The sequence below is a fragment of the Lissotriton vulgaris genome, chromosome 3_1 (genome assembly GCF_964263255.1).
Source record: "Lissotriton vulgaris chromosome 3_1, aLisVul1.2, whole genome shotgun sequence".
Taxonomy (NCBI): domain Eukaryota; kingdom Metazoa; phylum Chordata; class Amphibia; order Caudata; family Salamandridae; genus Lissotriton; species Lissotriton vulgaris.
The window spans coordinates 402919478-402945652 of record NC_141689.1 but is presented as its reverse complement, the minus strand read 5'-3'; the positions used below and the strand labels follow the sequence as shown (position 1 = coordinate 402945652).

General features: G+C 46.6%; 1 pseudogene; it reads left to right on the top strand.

The window, feature by feature from the left end:
- The window catches only part of LOC147726508 (uncharacterized), a 43233-nt pseudogene extending 21634 nt beyond the window's left edge, over positions 1 to 21599 (top strand).
- Positions 21600 to 26175: the final 4576 nt, after the last annotated feature.

The following is a 26175-nucleotide window of genomic DNA, read 5'->3' as shown; positions in this document are numbered from 1 at the left end:
CATAGTCCGAGGGGCGCCTTTACCTACTCCGATTGATACCATGGCAATGATTCCCTGGCTCAGCGAATACCCGGATCACGCTTCCGCTGGGGTGTTGCGGAGCGGATTTTCATATGGTTTCCGCATCCCAGTAGGGGAGTTTCAGGGTATAGCAAAATGTAAAAACCAGATATCGGTCTTACAGCATACGACCGTGGTACAGGAAAAGATCGGGAAGGAGGTGGCTCGAGGTCGAGTCGCCGGTCCATTTAATGTGCCACCGGTTGCTAACTTTGTTTGTTCCCCTTTAGGGGTGGTCCCCAAGAAGGACCCGGGTGAGTTTCGGCTGATACATAATTTATCAGCCCCACGTGGTCTTTCCGTGAACGATGCGATAGACCCGGAAGTGTGTTTGGTGCGGTACGCATCCTTCGATGAGGCCGTAGCCATATTGAATCGCCTGGGGCCCGGTGCGCTGATGGCAAAATCTGATATCGAGTCAGCGTTCCGGTTGCTCCCGGTACACCCAGACGATCAGCGTCTCCTTGGTTTCATGTTTCAGGGTCACTATTACATGGATAGGTGTATGCCGATGGGGTGCTCTATATCGTGTGCCTATTTCGAAAAGTTCAGTTGCTTCCTGCAATGGGTCTTCACAAAGAGGACGGGGTTTCAGCATGTTATGCATTATCTCGATGACTTTTTGTTTCTGGGGGCAGCCGGGGATCCGGAATGTGGACAGGCTTTGAATGCATTTTGTGTCTTGATGAATCAGTTTGGCGTGCCATTGGCACCAGGTAAGACTGTGGGTCCCTCGACTTGCCTCGAGTTTCTGGGGATCGAGCTCGATTCCGAGGAAGGTTGTTTTCGTTTACCAGTTGACAAAGTGTTAAGGTTCAGGGCATCCCTGCAAATGTGTATACGTGAGTCTAAGGTTAAGCTACATCAATTACAGCAATTGGTGGGGCAGTTGAATTTTGCCCTAAGAGTTATACCGATGGTCCGCCCCTTTTCTCGCTCGATCGCTCAAGCCATGGTCGGCCTGAAGGAGGGTCATCATCGCTCAAGGCTCTCGGCAGAGGTTCGCCAGGACATGCGCATTTGGTTGGCATTTCTGTCGGATTTCAATGGTCGAATTGTCTGGAACAAACCGGCCGTGTCCTCTGAGGAGCTGGGGCTGTGGACAGATTCGGCAGGGAGCATTGGTTTTGGTGCCATATTCGGCACTCAGTGGTCGGCACAAAGATGGCCGTCATGGTGGCATGATAGTGGTCTGACAAGTAACATTGCTTTCCTAGAACTTTTTCCCATTCTGGTGGCCCTGAGAACTTGGCCCGAGGGGTTCAGAGATCACTCTGTGGTATTCTGGTCTGATAACATGACCGTTGTTGAGTGTATCAATAGCCAGGCAGCACGATGCAAATGGATTCTGAGATTGCTCAAGGAAATTGTGTTATTGTGTATGCAATTGAATGTACTATTTAAGGCAAGACATGTCCCGGGGGTGATGAACTAGGCGGCTGATGCGCTTTCTCGTTTTCGTATGCAGGCCTTCTGGGGTTTTCTGCCCACAGCGGACCCGGTGGCAGCACCCTTTCCCGAAGCTCTCTGGTCTCTCGGTGCCCCGAATTACAGAACCTCGTGGGAGAGAGTTTAGCACCCAGGACGAGGAAGGCATATGAAGGGGCGTTCCGTTCCTATTGGGCCTTTTTGGGGGTGGCTAGAGGGGAGCTTTGGGACCAGGAGGAGTGGGTAGTGAAATTCCTGCTGTCGTTACGGCAGGCAGGCAAATCAGTGGCTACGGCCCAGAGGCATCGGGCCGCCATTTCCTTTGTGGCTAGGGCTCATGGGATCCAGGACCCGACAGCGTCTTTCGTTGTGCAAAAAGCGCTACGTGGGTGGCAACGCCTTGAGGGTCGCAGAGTAGATGAAAGGCGCCCGATAGGTCTGGATAGGTTGGCCCTGTTATTATCTAGACTCCCTGCAACATGTTCATCCCAGTATGAAACAGTGTTATTCCGAGCTGCTTTTACGCTGGCATTCCATGGGGCTATGCGGGTAAGCGAATTAGTGGCGAGGAACAAGCAGGACGTGATGGGGGGACTGTGCCAAGAGCACGTTCAGATCAGAGGGGAGACAATGACTGTCTCGTTCGTCAGGTCCAAGACCGATCAGGGTGCGATGGGTGATTGCATAATAATACAAAGGATCCCCGGGTCCTCCATGTGCCCGGTGAGTTGTGTAGAGGAATATTTAGCACAAAGGGTGGCATCATGGGGGGGGACCTTGTTGAGACACGCTGACGCCACCCCACTGACGAGGTTTCAGTTTCAGCGGGTGCTTGCGATGTCGATTACTGCTGCGGGCTTGAACCCGGGCGAGTTTGGGACCCATTCCTTTCGGATAGGGGCTGCTACAGAGGCTACAGCCAGGGGTCTGAATGTCGAACAAGTTAAACGTGTGGGGCGTTGGTCCTCCAATTGTTATAAGAGGTATGTGCGGTTGCACATGTTGTGAAGCTGTAATGATGTACTCACGCTTCTTGTTTTTGTTTGGTTTCAGTTGCGCAAGCCTACGAGGCGGGGCGGACTATGCAGTCGACCCAACCCCGGGCCAGCGGTCAGACTTCACCGGCTGTGAAAAAGGAGGTGTGGGTCGTGGGCCACTCATACGTGAGGCGTGCCGCGGACGTATTCAAAGCAGGTGACATGATTCACGTGGCTGGGGAATACGGGTACAGTGTGTCCTTCTACGGAAAGGGCGGACTCTGTATTGACCAGTTTCAATCATTCTTTGAGGGTTTGCTAGGGCGGACGAGGTCACCGCCGTCTATAGTCATAGTACATCTTGGGGGCAATGATTTGGTCACCACTGGTAGACGACTTCTTCTTGAGGCGATGCTTTCCACTGTAAGTTGGTTGGCGAGGAGAGTTCCAGGGTGCACGATTGCATGGTCACATATGATCCCGCGGAAAGTATGGCGGGGGGCTATTTCTGTTTCTGCTCTGAATCATTCAGTAAGAAAAATTAATAACAAAGTGAGTCGATTGTTCCGTTCCAATACACTGCATTCTATTTCGCATGGTTGTATTACGGGTGACAGTATGTATTTGGGGGATGGTGTTCATTTGTCCCGGGTGGGGAACGAGTTACTCATAGGAGACTGTGTAGCTTGGCTAAAGACTTTAAGACATGACCTTTAGGTAGGAGTGTGGTGGGGGGTCCGGATAGCCGGTCAACTATCCGGCCTGTGGCGGTAAGGTCATGATCGGTGAGCACTAATTGGAAGATCCCTATGAGTGGGCGTCACCCATTACGGATGGGAGCGCTCGAGGGAGGTGGCCATTGGCCCCTCAACGGGGTAGGCGGTCCCTTCTAAGGATGGGCCGCCGAAAGGAAAGGAAAGGCGGTCAAGGCCCCTTCCTGGGTAGGAGGGGCTACAGCCCCCTCCTGGAGAATTTCCCGGGGCCAGGTCATCTGCGACGGCAGATGTGGTAAGTTCTGTGGGGTTTGGGGGGGGGTCTACGCTACCTTCTAGATACCTCACACGAGTCCTCGGACGACCTTTAAGTGGCGTTGAGTTTATTGGGGCCCCCGTCAAGTCAAGGGAAATTGGTAGTTGCACTCGAGGTACACCTCTGTGCGGTCGCCCCTCACGAGTGAGGGGGATATTTCTAGTTTAGGGATCTTGACACCGGTTACGACCTTGCCGTTGGCCCTTAAACGTTAGGATGTACAATTTCAAAATTTCAAGTTAAATGTTTTGTAGGATGTTAGTTCGGCTAGGAGAACCTTTGTATTAGAGAATATGTTAAGGTTAGCCAAAACATCGCAATGTGGTAATGAAATTGTACATAATATGAAACTGTTATTTTAATGTTTTAATTTTGTTTCATAATTTAATAAATACGGCCGGGAGGGTCACTCCCTCCCGTCTTCCAAAAGTTCAGAACTGTTTCCGGTTTCCCATCCTTGGGGATTGTGTTGAGAGGGGGTGGCGGGTATCTCAGCCATATGGAAAGGGGCGACCATTCGGTCCCCCCGAACGTATGGTGGAGTACCACGATCCCCTCGGGAAGCCATCTTGGGCGGGAGGCGAGTCTCGGCTGGTATGCCCGAAGTGGCGTAGCCGGGCGCGCCTTTTTCCCGCCCTGGAGTGGGCTGGCCTAGACACTGACGCGGCCGGCCACGCCCTCGGGGCAGGCCGGGGCGGGTTTACGCCCGCCCTGAAGACGGATAAAAGGAGCAACAAGCCAAGGAAGCATCCTCTTGTTCCTGTGCTCTGAAGCTGCACCACCTCGCTGCACGTGAGCTCGAGACGGAACGAAGAGCCATTTTTGACCCACCCACCAGCCCCTGAGGACAGCAAGTGGTTTTGAATAAAGTTTGATGTGGTAACTCTAATTTTGTTTACAGGTTCGGATTATTATCGTGATAACTTTGAATATGCAATAAAGAATGGTCAATTTGTGGTATGTTTTGCAAATAAAGTAATCCTGCTCTAGTGTTGATCAGTAGCATGTTATTAATAAAGTTGTTGTTTTTACTGTCTTTTAAGTAAATTAGTCATTTAGGTTAGAACTGTCGTATTTATTTTGGTCGGGCGGTAAGGTCATGATCGGTGAGCACTAATTGGAAGATCCCTATGAGTGGGCGTCACCCATTACGGATGGGAGCGCTCGAGGGAGGTGGCCATTGGCCCCTCAACGGGGTAGGCGGTCCCTTCTAAGGATGGGCCGCCGAAAGGAAAGGAAAGGCGGTCAAGGCCCCTTCCTGGGTAGGAGGGGCTACAGCCCCCTCCTGGAGAATTTCCCGGGGCCAGGTCATCTGCGACGGCAGATGTGGTAAGTTGTGTGGGGTTTGGGGGGGGGTCTACGCTACCTTCTAGATACCTCACACGAGTCCTCGGACGACCTTTAAGTGGCGTCGAGTTTATTGGGGCCCCCGTCAAGTCAAGGGAAATTGGTAGTTGCACTCGAGGTACACCTCTGTGCGGTCGCCCCTCACAAGTGAGGGGGATATTTCTGGTTTAGGGATCTTGACACCGGTTACGACCTTGCCGTTGGCCCTTAAACGTTAGGATGTACAATTTCAAAATTTCAAGTTAAATGTTTTGTAGGATGTTAGTTCGGCTAGGAGAACCTTTGTATTAGAGAATACGTTAAGGTTAGCCAAAACATCACAATGTGGTAATGAAATTGTACATAATATGAAACTGTTATTTTAATGTTTTAATTTTGTTTCATATTTTAATAAATACGGCCGGGAGGGTCACTCCCTCCCGTCTTCCAAAAGTTCAGAACTGTTTCCGGTTTCCCATCCTTGGGGATTGTGTTGAGAGGGGGTGGCGGGTATCTCAGCCATATGCTCCGGGAAGAAGCATCGGATTCCCCAAAGAAGGCGCAGTTGGTAACAAGCAGATTTTGCGATAGAATTGATGTGAGGAGTTAGATTGAGTTTTTTGTCTAGAATGACACCAAGGGATTTTGTGCTGTCGACAATGATGGGTTTATTGTTTAGTAGATTCATCTGATCCATCATGATTGAACTGGGGGAGGAGAGAGTGAGGAGGAGAAGAGGAGGAATTCAGCTTTGGAGGGATTCAGAATCAGTTGATGAGTTGACATCCAGTTTTGGATGGAGTCCAGAGTAGAGCTTAGGATGGAGAGATCATGAGTGGAGGCAACCTTGAGGTAGAGTTGAGTGTCGTCTGCATAGAGATGATAGTGAATCCCGGATTTGTTTAGGAGGTTTCCCAGTGGTTCTAAGTAGAGATTGAACAATGTGGGTGCAAGTATAGAGCCTTGAGGTACAGGATTCCCATGCACATAAGGCTGTGGTTGCGGGCACTGAATGGCAACCTCCACTGCCTAACTAAGGACCTTTGATGAACCTCTGCAGTTGGAAGAGATTCATACATCCATCTCTCAGATTGCCCAGAATAAGACTCCGGGCACTGATGGCCTGCCGATTGAGCATTATGCCACCTTCTCCACACAGATTGTTCTGACATCTACTGACTATGTTTAATGAATCCAGGGACTGTGGCAAACTCGCTGACTCTCTTTGAGAGACCCTGCCTTAGGTACTACCCAAGCCTGGCCGTGAACCACTGGATGATAGGTCATCTCACCCCTCTCACTGCTGAACCTGGATTACGAGATCTTGAGTAAAGTTTTAGAGAACGGCTTGCATCCCTTTATCCAATGCTTGTTTTAAACTGGGTCGCAGCATGTTTGTCAATGTACGGCGATTACTGTGCCTCATGCAGCACACCCCCGAGATGCTTAAAATCAATTGGCCATGTCATTGGATATAGAAAAAGCCGTTGGCACTCTGGGGTGGGATTTTCTCTTTTCAACCCTAACAGCTAGGGGATTCCAGCTGGGTTTTCTAGGCTGGGTACGTACCCAATACATGACCCTACCTGCCAGGGTGAAAACTGGCCAGATAATATCAGACAGTCTTAATATGCAGCATGGTGCCCGTCAGAGTAGCCAGCTGTCCCTGCTCATCTTTGCACTAGCCATGGAGCCTCTTGCCTGCTGGCTGTGGGGCAGAGCGCGGCCTTGGGGTGTCCCAGAACAAGGGGTCCACCATGCCATCTCGCCCAATGCCGATGATGCCTTAATCACTCTGCCTGATGTTTAGACTGATCTCCCCAATCTCATGCATCTGTTGGACCAATTTGGGGATGTGTCGGACTTATGATTGCATTTGTCAAAATCGTGTTTATTCCTTCTGGCACCACACCTGACAGCAGGCAGAACCGAGGCTATGAGTATCAGCCTACAATGCTGCTATAACTCCTTCAAATACCTGGAGCTGCAAATCTACCACACCCAGAGGGTTCTCCAGGTGGGCAACCTTGACAGGGTTGTTTGCTCTATCCACCTCTAAATGCCTTTTTGGCAATCACTGCCCCTATCTCCATTGGATTTGGTGGTCATCACCAAGATGCTGGTGCTGCCTAGACTGCTGTACTTTTTTGCAGCCCTGCTAATCGTGCTTCTGTGGAGGTTCTTCGGATGCTTAATGCCCTACTCCATGAACTGATATGGATTGCTGACCGCCGCCACTTAGCCCTGACTACAATGCAGTGCCATTTTTTAAAGGGTAGGCTCGGGGTTCTCAAATTTAAACTCTGCTACATGTCAACGCAGTTACAGTGGCCAAAGGCCTGGTTGTGCACCATGACCTGTCTGGAGTTATCCCTTATCCGAACTCAATGGTACAGGAATTTACATATGGCTGTCTGACCCCTCCATCTGCCCTCGGAATGAAACGTCTCAAATAGCGGTGGCCCGTAATTGCTGGCGTGGCTACATGCACCTGAAGGGGCCCCATCTTCCTTACTTAATGGCAATCCATGTGGGACCTACAGACACTGCGTGGAGCAGTTCAGTATGCTGATTAGGGATCTTTGGAGGGAAGCGGTCATTGAGCAACTTGGTGTCCTATACTTAGAGGGTGATATTATGTCATTGTAAGACATCATGGACACCTATTGTCTGCCTGGCGGTCAGTTCCTAACCTATTGCACCATTCAATATGCATGCGAGCCGCCTGGGGTGGTGGAGATGAGGAACCTTCGCCTCAGCTGCACTGCAAGCATTGTTATCCTCCGCTGGCACACAACATGCCACAACTACTCACTACACAGCACTGCATGTGGCAACACCGAACCACGTGACAGGTGTGAATGCCCGCTGGGATGCAGTGCTGCAGCAAACTCTGATGGACAAGGCTTGTCCAAGGCTCTACAGCTGGTTTTGGGTATGTGCCGTAACCACAGGTTCAGGTTTTGCACAGTTTATTTATGTACATCAAGCCTACCTAAGCCCTCACCGCATCAAGCATATGTTCCCGCCTGTCACCAATGTGAACTGCAGGTAGCAGAATTTCATCGCATGGTGTGGGATTGCCCGGTATTGCAATCAACAAGGCACACGGTTACTGCAACAGTGGCAGACCTGGCAGCACATGCCCTCACTCCTATGCCTCACTCCTACCTGCTGGGGCTGTGCCCTTGTACAAAGGGAGACAAGCACTTACACAGAATCGTTGATCTCACCTTTGTTCTGTTTAAACAACAAGTGGCCATGGCCTGGTAGCCCCCTATACCACCGGACCATGAGTGATGGCTCTGTGAGCTCCTGACATGGACTTGTGCAGAGGCTCACACCCTTTGGGGGCTTTGCGGGCAGGGGGTCTCCTGCGCAGGCTTTGAGTGCCCGGAGACTTTCCTACTCAATGTGGAAACCAAGAACAATACACATAAATCCACATCTCATTTGGATGCATCTCAAGGCAGACGTGTAGTTGCACTGACTGACTGTCCCCAATACACTGCGCGTGGCCTACCTTTCGAGTGGTCCTGCGATTATTATGTCCCTACATGACCTTCCCAACACGCACGAACAACCCTCCTACATATGCTACACCCCCCTTCCCACATTCTGACTGGAGATGGGCTACTCTACCCCCTCCCCAATAGAAGACATGTATGCACAAATTACTTATGTCTCACAAATTGGCAAATGCCTCTCTGGTCTACCACTTTACCCCCTCTTACCGGGCTTGCCTTCTTGCCTCCTCTGCAGAGTCTCATGAGTTTATTTTATTTTTTCCTGTTTCCTTTGTTATACGGTTTTGGTTGAAATTATGGTGTTTATAATTAACAATTTGGCAACGGACATAGAGGTGCCGCTGATGCTCAACATATATCTTTTGCATGTCCCGCATGTTGTGGCAGATCTCTCCCTACTGCGCTGATTGCAGCAGCTGTCTTTCCAACTGCATAAAGTTCAAAAAACACATTCTAAAAAAAAGTGCCCAACCAATTAAAAGGACAAGGGCATTGGAGAGAAAGTGTCTGATAGTGAGAGATGGCAGGATCAGGCAAGAAAGAAGGTGCTGTGGTGGCCAAATTGTTTCTCATTTCCTGCTCTGTACTCAAAATATGGGAAAGGGATAGTGCAGCTTCTCAGGGAAGAGGGTGCAAATAGGCAATTGGGATATTTAGAGTAAAGGTTGCACTGCTGACTATGGGCATGTGTTGCCTGCATGTCAAACGCTGACAAAGAGCCAGGATGTTTGAAGCACAAGCAGCCTCAGCCTGAGCCCTGAAAGTTTGTGGCAGGTGACAGAGACCTATCAGTTGGCTGGCATTGGTTGTTGTTTTGGCTGATCTGGTCTGTTTTGCTCCCTCTGAACTCACTGACACCTTGTGAAGAGGAGAGCTTGTTAGGCAGAGGAATCTCAGTAAAACGTGTGTGTACATGCCTGGCAGTTGATGGTAGGGATGAGGAGGAGGGGTGCCTAAAAGCTTAGTTTCATGGCTCCCTGTACCTTTGTCTGGCAGATGGTTGATGGCAGGTCTAGAACATGTGATGCTAGAGCATGATGGGGGTGGTAATAGTTGTGATGACGGTAATGGTGATGGTGGTATGTTGGTGTTGATAGTGGTGGTGATACTGTTACTGGAGGATGAATTGATAATGATAGTGATGGTGACAGCGGTGGCAATGTTAGTGTTAATATTGATGGTAATACTGATGCTGGTATTGGTGATAGCAGGTGATAGTGTTCTTAGTGGAAGTGAATAGTGGCACTATTTGTGATAGTGGTGGTGATGGAAGTTGCTGGACCCGACGCTTTTTACAGGGTTAACCCCAAACGTTTTGACTCCTCCGCCTATTTTTCTAACATTTTTGTTGGCTTTAGAACTCTGGGTAATTTGACCACTATTAATCAGTACTAAAGTGCACCACTATTAATCAGTACTAAAGTGCATCTGCGCTCTCTCTCCTAAACAAGGTATGAGTGGTTTACACCTGTGTGGCATATTTATTGTACATGCAAGTCTCTTGTAAATTAGTATTACAGATACCTAGGGACTGTAAATTAAATGCTATTTTTGGGCCTGCAGCACTGCTTGTGCCATCCACTGACGTAGCCTTTCAAACCTGTCTCAGGCCTGCCACTGCATGACCTGCATGCACAGTTTACTGCCACATTAACTTGGCTTTTAAAAGTACTTCCCAAGCCTTAAATTCCCCTATTAATACATATAGATCACCCTTACGTTAGGCCCTATGTAGCTCTAGGGGTAGTGTGCTGTGTAAGCAAAAGGTAGGATATGTGCTTTTAGGTGTGGCATGTCCTGGTAATGAAAAAGAGCCTATTTTGTTTCTCACTGCTGTAAGGCCTACTTCTCTAATAGGCTAGCATAAGGAATTCCCTTATATATACTTTAAGTCATTATGCTGGATCTGAATGGAGTGGTGCTGTCATGTTTGCTAGGTTTAGAATGGTAGTGATATTTCCTGCTTACTGGTGTAGTTGGATTTTACTTTATTTTTTCAGAAATGCAGCTTTTAGAAAGTAAGCATTTCTCTGTGCTTATGACTCTATCCCCTAGATGCATCAACGTTGTCATTTGCGATTCCTTAATTGCGAAAAATAAGGAATCGCAATTAAGGATTCGCAAATGGCAATGCATCATTAAATTCGCAATTTTATTGGAATTCGGTAAAAATCGCAATTTTTACCGAATTCCAATAAAATTGCGAGTTCCAAATAGCGAATCCGATATTCCCATTCATTCCTATGGGCTGAAATGCCCATAGGAATGAATGGGAATTGCGAATTCGCAATTTCAATTCGGAATGCATCAAAGCCTTTCAAGGGTGGAGAGGGGGGTCCAAAGGACCCCCCCCTGCACTCATGAAATGCACTTTTACATGTGAGTTACATACACACATGTCCTAAGGACATGTGTGCCTGTAACGTACACGTTTAAAAAATGCATTTTCATGCGTTTTTAAACATTTTTGCAAATTACCACGAAGTTCAACTTCGTGGTAATTTGCATTTGCAATTTTGGAAATCGCAAATGTTTTGGGGATGATGCATTGCTGTTAAGGAATCGCAAATGTGCGATTCCTTAACAGCAATCGCATTTTTTGGAACTCGCAAAAAAAGCGAATTCCAAAAAATGCTTGATGCATCCCAGTAACCAATTTAGGAAGTGCAAAAGGCCGATTTATGCGAATCGCACCGTTTGCACTTCCTAAAAAGGTTGATGCATCTGGGCATATGTGCTTTGCAGCCTGACTACAATCCATGTCTTGGCCTGGGCGATAGCTACACTTGATGCATTCTTTCCAGACAGCCACAATACATGAAGGGCTTGGTGTGACAAGGATTATATCTGCATTTATCTGCATACTAATGGTCTTCCTGGGTTAGGAGAGGGAGAGGGTGTTCAGACTTTTCATTTGTATAGGTTGTGTCCTGCCCTCACACAAAGGGCTGATTTACACCCTACGGATGTCTGGAGCCAGGGCTGGGTTAAAATGGATTGTTGGGCACACTTGTAAAGGTGCCCTTTGAAGTTCCCCTTTAAACAAAGAAAATTTCGATCACAGGGGCTTTGACCCTATGATTTTAGACTCTGCCTGGGACTTGTAACCAGACGCTACTGACTCTACATGCTGCCCGATTCTACATGCTGCCCTTTGCCATCAGGCATACTGCTGTGCTGCCAGGAGAAACCGCAGTTGGGACTACGTGCTTTGACATGTTGGCCTGATGAATTGTTGGGCTGCGGGAGGGTATGTGTTGGTGGCAGTGTCGATTATGGTGTATTGATAGTTTAAGTTGTGATGATGGGGGTGATAGTGTTAATACTGGTGATGAGGGTGGTGATGGTGGTAATGATAGCAGCGTTCATAGTAGTAATTATTTTGATTCTGACGGTGGAAATAGTACTGGCGGAATTAGTGGTGATGTTGATAATAATGTTTATTGTGTTGGGGATGGTGGCGATAGTAGTGAGGATCCTATTAGTATTGGTGATAGTGGTGACAGTGGTGGCAGTGATGTTGTTGGTGTAAGTAAGCAGTAATATTTTATTGCATACGGTTAATTAAAACCTTTACAAAGTTGAGTACAAAACAGTATTCGAACTAGCCTTGGTTAAAATGCATTTCCACTCTTTAAAAACAAGTCTCTTAAAAAACAGTATTGCATCGTCTGTGGCCTGAGCCTCTCCTTACATGTCTGTCCTTCGAACTAGGTCCGCACCATTTTTTCAGTTTTCTGGATTAGGAGGCTCGCCTTCTGTAAGAATTTGGAGACCCTACAGGCCGTTTGCAACTGGAAGCTGTTCAGTGCTAACATGACTGCAGGCCTGCATGTTCTGATTTGATAAAAACAAAATATTTGTAATAGGTAGGAACGTCTCAGACTAGTCAGTGATGGACAAATGCACAGAATGTGAGTCAGTGTTTCTTCAGAACGGCCACATAGTCTGCATAGCGCTGTTGGCCATGTTTGCTTCCATACTGGGGTCTGATCCTTTGTAATGTAGGTGCCCAAGCGTATGCGTAGTAGCATTTGTTGTGTGGACAAAGTTATATAGTTGACTAGGTATGGTTGTGGGGCACTTCTCTCATACGTGGCTAACACCGTCCAGCCATGTTTTTTCTTTGCGAGGGCGGCTTTCTCGACGATCATGGATTTTTGTTTTGCTGTAGGCTATTTTTTTGAAGGCCATGAAGGGGTGGTTTGTATTCCATGCCTCTTGCATGTTAAGTTGTGTCAGTGCGTCTTCCAAAGATGTTTTCCATACGTTTTTTGCATTTGTTCGATTATTTATTTCGCACCAGCAATGGCCCATCAGCGTGTCCTCACTTGCTGCCTTTAATTTCCAGCACATTTTTAGAATCCCGGCTTGCCTGACTTGGTGCTGGTTTGAAAGCCCGAATTCCAGGCGTACTTGCGCTTGTGATACAAACCTTGGAATGTGAAAGATGTATTTGAACAGATTTGACTGTTGTGAGTTTAAGAAGGTTGCATCTTTGTCTCTGAATAGCTCCGAACCGTACATGAGGGATGGTAAAAACTTTGCCTCAATCCCTTTCAATCGGTGAAGGTTGGATGGGCATTTCAATTTTGTTTTCAGTAACTTTAAAGCAAACCGTAGTTTATTAGACTGCGCTTTTCTATGCAGTTGGTGAGTTTTTAGTGACCAACTTGAGTCGACCACTACCCCCAGGTACTTGTGAGAGTTGCTTAACTCTATAGTGTTGCCCGCGATGTGCCATTTGGAGGGTTGTCGCCCTTGCCGGGATGAGAAGCAGACAATCTTTGTTTTATTGTAGTTAATTTGCAAGCCATTCGCAGAGATAAATTATTGCAATCTTGTGATGGAGCGTTGTAGATCCAAGGGGGTCTGGCTGCAGAGAACTATGTCGTCAGCATACTGTAAGCTCCTTATTTTGTATTGAGCTAGCTTTGGTGAGTCACTTTATGTCTCCGCGATGCACTTGTCAAGGTCGGCGGTGAAGATGTTGAAGACAGTTGGGGCTAATACACATCCCTGCTTCAGGCCGATTAGGGTGGGGATTTTTTTTGTTATTCTGTCTCCATTGCTTAATTTGATTTTGACCCAGGTGGATGAGTATTGTTCTATTATTGCTCGTAACAAGTTCGGAGGTGTACCCCAATTGACCATCTTTCGCCATAGGATTTCCCTTGGGACAGTGTCGAACGCCACCTTTAGGTCTACGAAACAAGTGTACAATTTTGTTGACCTTTCCTTTGCTCTTTCGACGAGGAGGTTTAATACTAGAAGATTACATGTGGTGTTGGTTCCGGGCCTAAACCCCGTTTGGGTGATTGGGATGATATGTTTGGAACTAACCCAATCTTCCAGATCTCTCAGGAGATTAGATGCGTACATTTTTGCCTCCACGCCGATTAGGGCGATCAGCCTATAATTAGCAGGGTCTGTTCTTGCACCTGCTTTGAATATTGGGTGGAAAATGCTCCCTCTCCATGATGTTGGAATGTTTCCTGTTTGAAAGGCATTGTTGAACAGGGGAGTAAGGTATTCCTCCCAAAAGGATTGGTCAAATTTAAAAAGGCAGTTTGGCAAACCGTAAGGGCCTGGCCCACCTTTTGACCTTAGTTTTTTGATGACCATTTGAACTTGGAATGGCTTGATCCGATGTTCTTCGCAATTTTGGGCCGGTTCCTGATTTTCATATTGTTGGTACGATAAATGATTTGGATCCCATGATTGAAGTTTGGTCTTTTGAGTTATCTCCAAATGCTGGATCTAGTCTTCCTGTAGAATGTTTGAATTGATGGTCTGTGCGGCTCTGTTTGCTACTTTGTTGATGTCTGCTCAAAATTTCGTGTTGTTGTTTTATTTGCTTGATTCTAATAGTTGTTGTCAAATTTCTATTTGTTGTTTTGACTTTTCTAGCCAAACGTCTTTTTAATATTTCTGTCGTAGATTATGGATTTGACGCTGGGTGTCGTTACCCTTTATCGTGCATTTTCTTGATAACTTTCTAGTTTCTTGATTTAGAATCCTATTTTTGCTCAGTATTGAGCCCAAGGGCGCCTGGAATGCCTTGCATGGTTTCCTTTTGTTTATGTATATTTGGTGGCCGAATCTTTGCGTTAGGGTGAGGATGATCTTTACCCAGTTGTCCTGATGAGACGTTTGACTGTTCTAGGTGACCTCCGCATGCACTCTTTTCGCATGTGCCGTGATTTCTTCAGCGTTCTTTCCGTTCCATACTAATCGCTTAAGATTGTATAGACGCAAAAGTTCGGTCAGATCATTGCATGCTGATGTCCTAATGTGTTGATGACTGAGTTCAATTGATTGAGGGCTGTGGTCGTTCTCCAACCGATGGATTATGCTGAAGGATACTATTGTTTGTAAGACCTCTTAGTCCACTATGGTGTAGTCTAGAACAGCTTGAGCCTGTTTGGATATTCTGGTTAGGGACGCCGGTTGATCTTGAGGAAAGCGGCCATTCAGGACGATAAGACCGACGTTGGTGAGCATTTGCGCGCACTGGTGGCCGTGCTTATCCTTTTTTTGATGATTTGATACTATTGGAGGGATAGAGTTATCATTCCGTTTATTTTGGTTACTGTTGACGGCGTAGTCCTTAAGTAGAAGGAACATATTCAGATCTCCTGACACCACCAGCCCCGCCTGTGGCTAAGTGGATTGCATTGATTTAATTAGTGCCTTTAGGGTCAGGATTTTCTCTGGTTTCTTCTTTACATCCAGGTGTATGTAGATGTTACAAATTACCAATTGCCGAGACTCTTGAGGGCCAAAAGGACTTGAAGACGGATCAGGAGGTAACTTGATTTTGATACACTGGATCCATGTTTGTCCTGTGTCAATGATAATGTGAGACCAAGGAATGCTGGTATTTAGGTAGATCGATAGGTCTCCTGCGGCTCTGCCTGTGTTGCCTCTTCTGATGGCCTGTAGTTGAATTTCTTTGAAGCCATCGATATGTTCCGCAGTGGTTGACCATTTCTCCTGGAGTAAGATGATATCGAATTTATTTAGAAATGCTTGTAAGTCAGCGTCTTTTGTTTTGCCTCCCAACCCGTTTATGTTTCATGAACATATTTTCAGATTTTGTGTTCATGCTTCATTCGTCATATGGGCTGCTGGACTAGTTGTTGGGGGTAAGATTTTGTGTCTCTCAGTTGGTCCACCTAACATGCCGTGGTGGATGATTCGTAGGTTGGACTATCCTCCTTTGGTACTCTCCGAGCAGCCGACTGCCCCCGAAGTACTCCACTTCCTGAACGTAAACATTCCTCAACCAGCAATGATAACGGGCCCGGATATCTCTCCAATGGAACCGGTCTGATTTCTATTCCCCAATTTGCGAATGTGTCTCTGTTTTGCCAAAATTCCTTGGCTATCCTGGGGTCCTTCCATGTTGCCACTGCCATTTCTCTCCCATTAGTATTTGCAATTGGGTGAAATTCGATACTTTCAATGTGGTTGGTGTTCAGATGACTCAGAGGTTCTATCAGATTGGTTAGTTTTAGGATGGCGCTACGATTAAGAATATTGTGCTTCCCCCTTGAACTATAATGCAGAATAATTTTGTGTGTGAGGGGGCCTGCTGGGTACATTGATTCTGTATCTTCTTGTTGCTCCTTATTCCTTATTTCAGTGATTGATTTGGCTATCTTAACTGAGTTGCCCTGTAATGGAATGATGGACTGGGCTGCTGGTTCAGGGACGGGAGCGGACTGGATGGATCTTGGGAGGTCGCGGCTTACGGTATAGGATCTTTGATGCTGCACATTTGGGCAAGGATTTTCGTTTTGTGTCTTTGTCATTTTCGTGAAGTAATGCGTAATACTATTTTGTTCTGCCTGGGGATTCTGGGCAGAGGAGCCGCACTCCGGTTGCATTTTTAGATGGTCTTGTGTTGGAGTGTGTGCACTTTGGCAGCAGGCCGATTCTATTGATATGACTGTGTGGAGCGAACTTGGAGGTAAGGATCCCTGCCAGGTTTCTCCTTGCTTCTCCTGAACCTTAGTGCTTGCGTCTTTGAACTTTGGTTGTTGAGGTGTTGTTTCTGGGGTCAAATTCCTTTTTTGACTGCAGGCCCCCAGGAAGTCTTGGTCCTGGTGCCTGTTGGGCTGTAGTGTTTTTTGTTTTCTTTGCAGATTCTTTTGCCTAGATTTCCTTAATCGCTTGCGTTCTCGTTTTGTTAGGGAGGTGAATTGGTTTTGTTGCCCATTGGGTAGAGGGCCGGGGTCTTCACTCCCTAGGTTGGCTGGGTCCCGAGTGCAATTGTCTTGGGGAGTGGGGTATTCTAGAAGTGTAATGTGTGCAGTTTATGGTTGATCTTTCGTTAGGGGTCCTTCTGTTGCGTCAGGCCCGAAGACCTCGCCAATTGAGATGTCGCCGCTGGTTAGGCTTGTCAAGTTATCAGAAAAAGCATCAGTGGGGTTAGTTTCCATGATGTCTTGGGGCTCTTTTGTTTTGTTTTGAACTTCCCATAGAATGTCTGTTAGAATGGTCGGTAAGACATTTAGTTGGATCATTGTTTACGAACACTGGCATTCGTGGAACGTTGTCTGTGGGTCTTTCTGTACCCGCTCTATGAGAGAATTGAGCTCTAGTATTGTTGTGCTAATAGTGCTGATGGAGACAATGATGGTGATAATTGTGATGATAAAGTGGTGATGATAACATTGGAGGTGGTGATGTTGGTGATAGTGATGGTGGTCTTGAAAGATGTGGAGATGGTTATTCTGCTAAAGGTGATGGTAATGGTGATGTTGGTGGTATTTGTAATGATGACAGTGAAGGTTTTGGTAGTACTGGTGGTGTTAGTGGGGGTAATATTTACTATACTTTGCATTAGTACATATATTAGCACTCCTTTCTGATACTTAAAAGATTTTCCTATGAATGCATTTTCTAGACTGCATATGATTCTTAACATTGCTAGGATAAAGCAGAAAAACAAAACATACTGCTACTAATAAAGTACATGATTTTGCATATGGATGAATGTTTTTTAAACTAGAGATGCAGGAAATTGTGCTAGCTGCTTAAAGTCTACGTTAAAAAAAATGCATTTATGTAAAAGAAGAAAACTAGAGGTTTATTAATACAATTGCATGTCTGTGCTTTTCCTTAATAATGATAAAAGATATCATTTGTTGAACAGGCTGCATTAGCAGAGTTAAGTGGTACATCAGAAAATGAATCAGAAGATAAAGTTTTCATTATACGTTGTAAACTTAAAAGGCACGCACAGCAAAACATTCTGTGGCCTGTACTTTTGATGAAAGGACAATACTTGATTTGCATTTTTGAGAAAGCCTTTGTGCATACTTGTCTTGCTCTTCCTTTGTGAACATCAAAGGCCTAAATTATGCAGCATGTTATCGTGATGACAAAGTAAGACAAATAAATGCACAACGGTGACTGGTAAAAGTAACTTCATCTTTATGGTGTTTAAGGTATTGAAAGGTAAAGAACTGCCTAAACAAAAAAAATACATACATCACACATTAAAATGTAATTATGACGTCTAAGTAAAAACAACAAAGTACACACACTGGCTGTTAACCCCTTCCATGCTGATGACGGAATCGCTCCGTCATCAGCTACAGTTGAGCTGTGCTGATGACGGAGCGGTTCCGTCATGGCCCGGCCGCCGCGCCTGCGCGGCGCTGATTTCGCGCCTGCGCGGGCGTTCTAAAGAGCGGGGCGGGTCATGACGGAACCGCTCCGTCACCAGCACAGCTCAACTGTAGCTGGTGACGGAGCGGTTCTGTCACCAGCATGCGGCGGCCGCGCGGCCGCCCCGCCCCTTTAGCGCTGCGGCGGAATAGCCGCCGCAGCGAAGGGGTTAAATACAAGCTGCACATCAATACTCACCCACATTCTCACTAAATGACTACTTAATGTTCCATCAACAAAATCTAATGGAACGCAACAACAATTAATTTGGTCTTGTACTGTGGTCGGCAATGTGCGCGTGGCAACGGATTTGAAGCTAAAGTATGGACGCTGAAGCTTTACTTGTCCACAACCCGGCTGCATCCTGGAGGTTTTGCTCCTCCGATACAGCAGTTGAATGCACTTCCCGCCATTGCGCTACTCCGTCCCTGGATCTCGTCCATACTTCAGCTTCAAATCCGTCACCACGCCCATTAACCTGGTTGCCTCTGGATACGTTAACAGGGCTCCTCCTGGACCTTCATACATTGCGGACCACGTTACAGGACCAAATTAATTGGCTTTAAGGCGGATCCCTGATGCCTTGCTGTTTTGAGTACTCCTGGATTACCCAGATCCTTACCACGAACTGTCAATCAATCAATCAATCAAGAATTTGTAGAGCGCACTACTTATCCGCTAGGGTCTCAAGGCGCTGGGGGGGGTGGGGAGGGGGATGAGGGGCTGCAGCAAGTGGTCTTAGAGCCTTGTCTTGAGCATTCTTCTGAAGCCCGGGAGGTCTGTGGTCTGACGTAGAAGGAGGGGGAGGGCGTTCCAGGACTTGACGGCGCGGTGGGAGAAGGATCTGCCCCCGGAAGTGGTTCTGTGAATGCGCAGGATGGTGGCCAGGGACAGGTCGGTGGAGCGGAGTTTCCTGTTGGGTATAAAGAGTCTGTCGTTGAGGTAGGCAGGGCCGGTATTGTGGAGTGCCTTGTGTGCATGGATCATGAGTTTTAATGTGATTCTTTTGTCGACGGGGAGCCAGTGCAGGTCTCTTAGGTGCGGGGTGATGTAGTCTCGGCGTGGGACATTAAGGATCAGGCGTGCAGAGGCGTTCTGGATTCTTTGGAGTCTGTTGATGAGTTTGGAAGGGGCTCCGGCGTAGAGGGCGTTTCCGTAGTCGAGTCGACTGCTGACGAGGCGCGTGTGACGGTTTTCCGTGTGTCCGTCGGGATCCATCTGTTGATCTTGTGGAGCATACGGAGGGTGTGGAAGCAGGAGGAGGAGACTAAGTATGGGCAAAATTTGCGAATTCGCGGTCTGCAAATTCACGCGAAATCGAATTCGCGATCCGCAAAATTCACAAATTTGTGCGAATTTGCGAATTTCTTTTTTTTTCGGGTTCGCAGGGTTTTTTGCGTATTCGTTGGCTGCTTGCAGCTCATCGACCGCGAACTTACCCATGCGGTCTTACATGGGTGTGGCCCTCTTGGTATCGTTGCGTAAATCCGGTTCCTGGGGCTCTCTGCATGCTCGCGTTGTGCACGTGGCGCGCTTACGCGTTCGCAGGCATTTTTGCGTGCTCGCAGGGGAAATATCATGCAAACTTACCCCGCGGTCTTCTATGGGCGCGGCCATCTTGTCTTTATTATTTAGTATTTATTTAGTGTGTTTTGTTATAGCACACAGATACCCCAACGGGGTGTGCTGGCGCTCCTGTACGATCTTATGCTGAATTTGGAAGATTATTTAAAAAGGGAGTAATTAACAGAAGAGGTAGGTCTTTAACGCCTTCCGGAAGGGTAGTTCTTCCTGGATCATCCGGATGGAGTTAGGCAATTTATTCCAAAGGGCAGCTGTGCAGACTTGGAAGGTTTTACCGCCAGATCGAGTTTTTTTAAATCGGGGAGTAGTGAGGAGATTTTTTGTTGAAGAACGGAGATTCCTAATATTGTTGTAGGGGGTAAGGCAGGTGGAAAGGTGTACGGAGCCCTTGCCTCTCAAGGCACGGTGAGCCAGCACCAGTGCCTTGAATTCAACTCTCTTATGTATGGGTAGCCAATGAAGGCTACGACGATGGGGCGAGATATGCTCGCGAAGGGGAATGCCCCCGACCAGTCGTACTGCAGCATTCTGGACTGTCTGAAGTCGATGGCACAGACCTACAGACAGACCAGTATACAAGCCGTTAGCGTAGTCCAAGTGCAAGGTGATCAACGTCTGGACTACGGCCTTCCTGGTAGTGCTAGGAAGGAAGTTGATGAACTTTTTCACCATCCTGATCTTGGCGAAGCATGCTGCAGAGACTGTGTGTTCTTGATGTTGCAGTGAGAGGTTGGAGTCCCATCTAACCCCTAGGTTTTTTACCGAGTCTGAGGGCAGGGGAGGAGTACTAAGGTCAAGAGGCCACCAGATGTAAGGGTCTAAAGGAGACGGTTGGTAGAAAAAGAGGACTTCCGTTTTACCTGCATTGAGCCTTAGGAAGTTGTTATCCATCCAATGGGCAATCGTACGAAGACAGTTTTTTAGAGGATCAAAAGTATTTTGGGTGGGACTGTCAAATGAAAACAAAAGTTGAATATCATCGGCATAGGAGGTGGCCTTTATGCCGGTTTGGGCGATGATGTCAAAAAGGGGTGAAAAATAAACATTAAATAGAAGGGGGCTCAGTGAGGAGCCTTGAGGGACTCCCCACCGGAGAGGATGACTGTCCGAGGTGTAAGGAGGGGTGAAAACTGCCTGCGTACGGCTGGACAGAAAGGACGTAATCCATTTTAAGGCCGTGCCCTGGATGCCTTTAGTTTGTAAACGGTCCAAGAGGAGGGGGTGGGAGACGGTGTTGAATGCTGCTGACAAGTCAAGCAGCACCAACACCTCTCTAGATCCTTCGTCCATCCTCCAGCATCTGCCATTTCAATTAATGTAGACTCGGTGCTGTGGCCTGGTCTAATGCCATACTGGGAGTCATGGTAAGCACCCGAGTTTTCTTAAAAATCCGCTAGTTGTTGCTGAGCGAGTTTTTCAAGCACTTTGGCAGGGGCAGGTAACAAAGAGATCGGTCTGTAGTTAGAGGGGTCGCTAGGGTAGGCATTGGCTTTCTTCGTTATAGGAATAAGCCGGGCATGCTTCCAAGAGTCAGGGTAGACTCCTGTGTGTAGCGAATCGTTCCAAATCCCATTCAGGGTAGGGTTGAGAATGGATGCGAGGGATTTGTAGTGTTTGGCGGGCCAGGGGTCAAGGGGAGAGCCAGATTTGCTTTTGCAGAGTTCTTTAAGGGTGATCTCTTCAAAGTTAAAAGACAAATGATCATATACAGAAGTGACAGGATTTATAGTACAATTGTCTGGGGTGGGGTTGCTAGGAAAGGAGTCATATATCGTGGCTATTTTATTTTCAAAAAAAATCAGAGAGGCTATTACATAGTATCTGAGATGCCAACGGGGGACGTTTGAGAGCCAGGGGGTCGGTGAAAGATCTAACTATATCGAATATTTCCCTGGAAGAGACTTGAGAACGGGTGATTTTTTCTTCAAAGAAGGTTCTTTTGTGATCAATAATTTTTTTTCTCTATTCTTTTAAGGCAGATTTGTAGAGGGCTTTACCGTCAGATGAATAAGTGAGTCTCCAACGTCTTTCGAGATGTTTAAATTCCGATTTACATTTCCGGAGTTCATCGGAGTACCAAGGGGCGGACGGAGTAGAGCGATAGGTTTTTATAGGCCTCATAGGGGTGAGGCGGTCAATGGCGGAAGAGATCAGATCGTTAAAACTAGTCAGACGGGTGTCGAGATCAGCCATAATATCTGGGGGGTCGGTAGAATGGAGGAGAGCGGCAAGGCTGTCGGGGGAAATCTTGCTCCAGTTTCTTCCCTGTTGTTTAGCAGGGCGTATGTGACTAGTTTGACAGTGCCAGGGGAACGAAAAAGGAACAAGAAGGTGGTCGGACCAGATCACTAAGAGGGGGTCACTTGTGACCAAACTCTCCAGATTGGTACAGATTAGGTCCAGGGTGTGGCCAGCCTTATGTGTCGGGCGACTAATCAGTTGGTTTAATCCCCCGTCTAGCAATGTAGAAAGGAAATTGGAGGACGTGGAGTCCTGGGAGTTGTCTACGTGGAGATTAAAATCCCCAAGTAGAGTGAAGTTGGCGTACCGCAATGTAGCTTGCAGGACATAATCAAGGAAAGTTGGGAGGTAGGATATTTTAGAATTTGGGGGACGGTAAACCAAAAGGCCAGTGAAAGTAAAGTTGGCCGCTATTTGAATACAGAAAGGGAGTGCCTCAATACGTTCCAATTGTTTGTAGGGGAAGGAGGATATAGTCCAGTGGGATGTATATATTAAAGCAACTCCGCCTCCAGGGTGGGGGCCTTGTCTATTTGCGCAAAGTATGCTATAGCCGGGTGGAATGGCTAAATATATGGCGGGATTGGTTTCATCCCCCAACCAGGTTTCCGTTAAAAATAAAAGGTCCCATTTATCTTCTTCCAATGTGTGGACGATATCAAGGGAGTGTTTTACAAGGGAACGGCAGTTGATCATTGCCGCCTTTATTCGTGGTGTATTGGAACCGATTTGTGTAAGGAGGCAGGTATGCTTTGAGTCATCAAGATAGTCTAGAACGCATTTTGTGAAGGGTAGGTGGGAGTGGACATCTTGGGTTGGGATGGGAGGAAGGGTACAATGCATAGGTTTCAGAGTTTTGAGCATGGCGCTATCATAGGAAATGAAGTCACAAGGTGTAACACTGCCTGCGTCTGTGGCCGCATACTGGTCGCGGACGGGCGCAGACGGGCAGGACTCTGGCACGACTCCGGCGCAGGTCTGGCGTGTCAGCTGGTCGCTGCGCAGAGGCATTACCTTCTATTTATATAGAGGCCAATAGGGAGTGTGTAAACGCTGCCCCAAACCAAGATGGCCGCCAAAGTCGATTCACCCTGTCCGAGGCTCGGCTGTCACAGCGTCTAAATCGGCTGAGGATGACCCGAGACTCAGGGTGAGTCGAACGCGCTTATTAGATCAAGCGGGGGGCGGGGGGTTACCACCACTTCTACAATCGAGCAGGGTACAGACAAAATACAGTAGCTCATCAAGCAGTGCAACTAGGCTTTGTAATCAAGCACAGTGCAATAAATTTAAAAGCTGAGGGGCCAGCAAGATATTTTAAAAGGTGTCTTTCATTCATTTCTATGGTTTTGGGCATGCTTTTTCTATCCAGCTTCAATCTTTGCCATCCTTTGTTTGTTTTTTTTGCACTTTTTTGCTTATTATCTATCTCTCTATTTTCCTACATCTATATTTTGTGTTTTTTTCAACTTTTTGTAACTTTATTACCTACTTTATTTGCTTAGCTCTCTCTCTTATTTTATTTCATTTTCACACCTATTCTTTACTTCTTGTGCCCAGGACCATGACAAAGGGAGCGGACACGAGCAAGGGGAAGGGCCCAGCACCCCATAGCCGACTCCCTTGCGGGTGTTTGAGGGGCGACCAAGTCCAGGCCAGGGAGATCTTCTCTGCGGTGGAGGTGTCCGCCTTGATGTTTTATGTTCAGCGACACCTCCCTAAGACCGTGGCAGCAGGTGGGAGGATTGCTTCTGGTTATGGCCTCCGGTAGCGTCGCCAGCTGTGGTAGAAGGTGTGCCGGGCCATGCATAGGGAGTCTGGGGTCCGGCGCACCTACCAGCAAGCGAGGCACCGGTGGTCTGACATCCTCGACCGGGAGCAGGACATGCTCCACCTGCTAGGATTTGAGATCCCTGGCCTTGGTGAGTAGCTATTTAATAACTACTTTGTTTTCTTCTGTTCTGTTATATTGCTAATCTATTTTTTTCCTGAAGAGTACGAATGCTGCTGATTCGATTACATTGCAGGTAAATTAATGTTTAAATAGCTTCTGTCATTGCAGGTGCTCGCCTGGTTATTGGCGTTGCTACTATCCTTACCTGTTTGCAACTTTTTGCTCATTTGAGAGCATTACTGCGTAATGCTAGAGACAGTAGACTCAAGTCTAGTCCTTCTTTGTACTCCTGCTGCTGCCACTTTGAAGAGCAAGTGGTGGATTGATATGTTGAGTATATTATTTATTACTTGTTATAGGACATTTGTTACTGGTCTGCAATCATGATGACGGACTGTGTCTGTCACACGACGTCTCGTGCTGCTGAGTGATGGCAGTCGTAGCAGAACCTTTTTGTTGTTGGTGTAGTTAGTGAATTACATAACTTTCCTATTAGACGGTCTGCGAATCCTGCAATACTGTACTACTATCCTCATAGTTGATCAGATCAGATGCAATTGTTGTTAATTTGTTTCCCCGAGATAATTTTACATTTTGTTGAAAGAAATCAAATATTTCAAAAAAACAATCATCGATGTTGTGTTTCTTTATTTCATGATCATCAGCACCTCCCAGGGGCAAGGCGACTGAGACTCCGGTGGAAGAAGGTGGACAGGATCCGTCCCTTGCAGGCTCTTCTGCTGGCCCCAGTAAGTTGTTCTATTGTTATATTAATACTTATACTTCCCTAACTTTTACAGCTCCTATTCATTACAAACTGTTTCCTAATTCTATGTTTTAGAAAATATTCTTTGATCTTCTTCTAATCTAGACTACTTTCTACATTCTTATCCTGCCTCTACCATCACTCACTGTGCTACTACTATTTATGATTATGAGTCGGTCTGTGTAGGTAGACTCCGTTTACCAGTCGGAAAACGGAGTTAAACAAAACTCTGATCCTGCAATAGCTCTAGGCACTGAGTGCAGTCCTATGGTTTGCCCTTGCTGTCTATTCCAGTCTTCTTAATGTAAGTGCTTTGACAATTTCCAACAACAAAATGTCATTATTTACACCAAGTAAAAGGTAGCAGTTGCCTTTTTGATTTGAGAGGAGCACATCCCATACCGCTAGTGTTTCAGGGACTATTCTGCACATAAAGAAGTATGGACAAGAGAAATAGGACAATGTTGATGATAGGTGCAGTTCGACTTTCGACATACCTCAGTCCAAACAGAAGTTGAACCCCCAATACCCTGACCGACTATCTAGTGTGTCTGACCAAGGATTTTATGACCCAGAAAAATAGAAGAAGACTACCGCCGAGTCCCGGCCTATCTGAGTCACTGAAACATGACTGCTAAGTGCTGTAGTCAAAACCCTTCCGCTCACTCACTCATGAACAAAAACCACACAGTCTTTGTTAGTTTTAAAGTTTTATTTTCAATTAAGAAATGAAAACATGATTTCTTTATTTTTAATAGCGTAGTGTTCGGAGCGAACAATGGTGATGGATGAAGATGACGTTAAAGTTTAAACAACATTCCCATGAATGAAATTAGTATTACTCAAACTTAATAATAGTTAACAGACACATGAAATTATTAGAATATCTGTGCGGGAGCCCCCACCTTCTTTGAAGTACCTAAAGTACTGCTGGTAATGACTTACTAGTAGTTGGTGAATTGTCCTGTTGGCAGAAGGGCAATGGAATATTCTTTCTGTAATTAGAAAAACGGTGCATGTTAAGCAAGCATTCATCAGTTGTCATACGAAGTGTAGCATTTAATGGAATAAGCATATAAAAGGTTAACACTCTTCCCAAAACCATTACTTTTTTCAATCCCAGTAATAAAAAATGTGTTATGTAACATTTTCTTCCATTACGAGACAAAATAGGGGGTTGTGTATGGCATCTGAAAATATGACATGTTTTTCCTAGACGTAACAACATCTTATGCGGCACAGATGAGCACTAGTGCCGGGGCCAGAAGTGCGGAGGGGTCCACTCTAGGGCTGGATGCGGCGGCGCCAACAGGAGGAGCTGGGGGGGAAGACTCAGTGGCGGCGGACGGTGGTAAGTTATTATGCTCCTTACTTATTGATATTTTTTTGAGTAGGCTCGCGAAGGAGTGTATGATGTACTGTACAGTAGTACACAGTACACTAGTATAAGTATTCTGTACTGTTAAGAACAGTTACTAATTTAGAACTACTTTTTGGGCTATCATGGAGAAGACAGTCAACCTTGACTTGTAATAGCATTAGCGGCGGTACTTCTCGGGTAAGCAATGGTCCCCTCTATTTCACTTCAACTCAGCGGGCACATTTTTTATTGTGAAGCCAAGTCATATCAGATGTAGTTTAGGGATGTGAAGAACGAAAAGT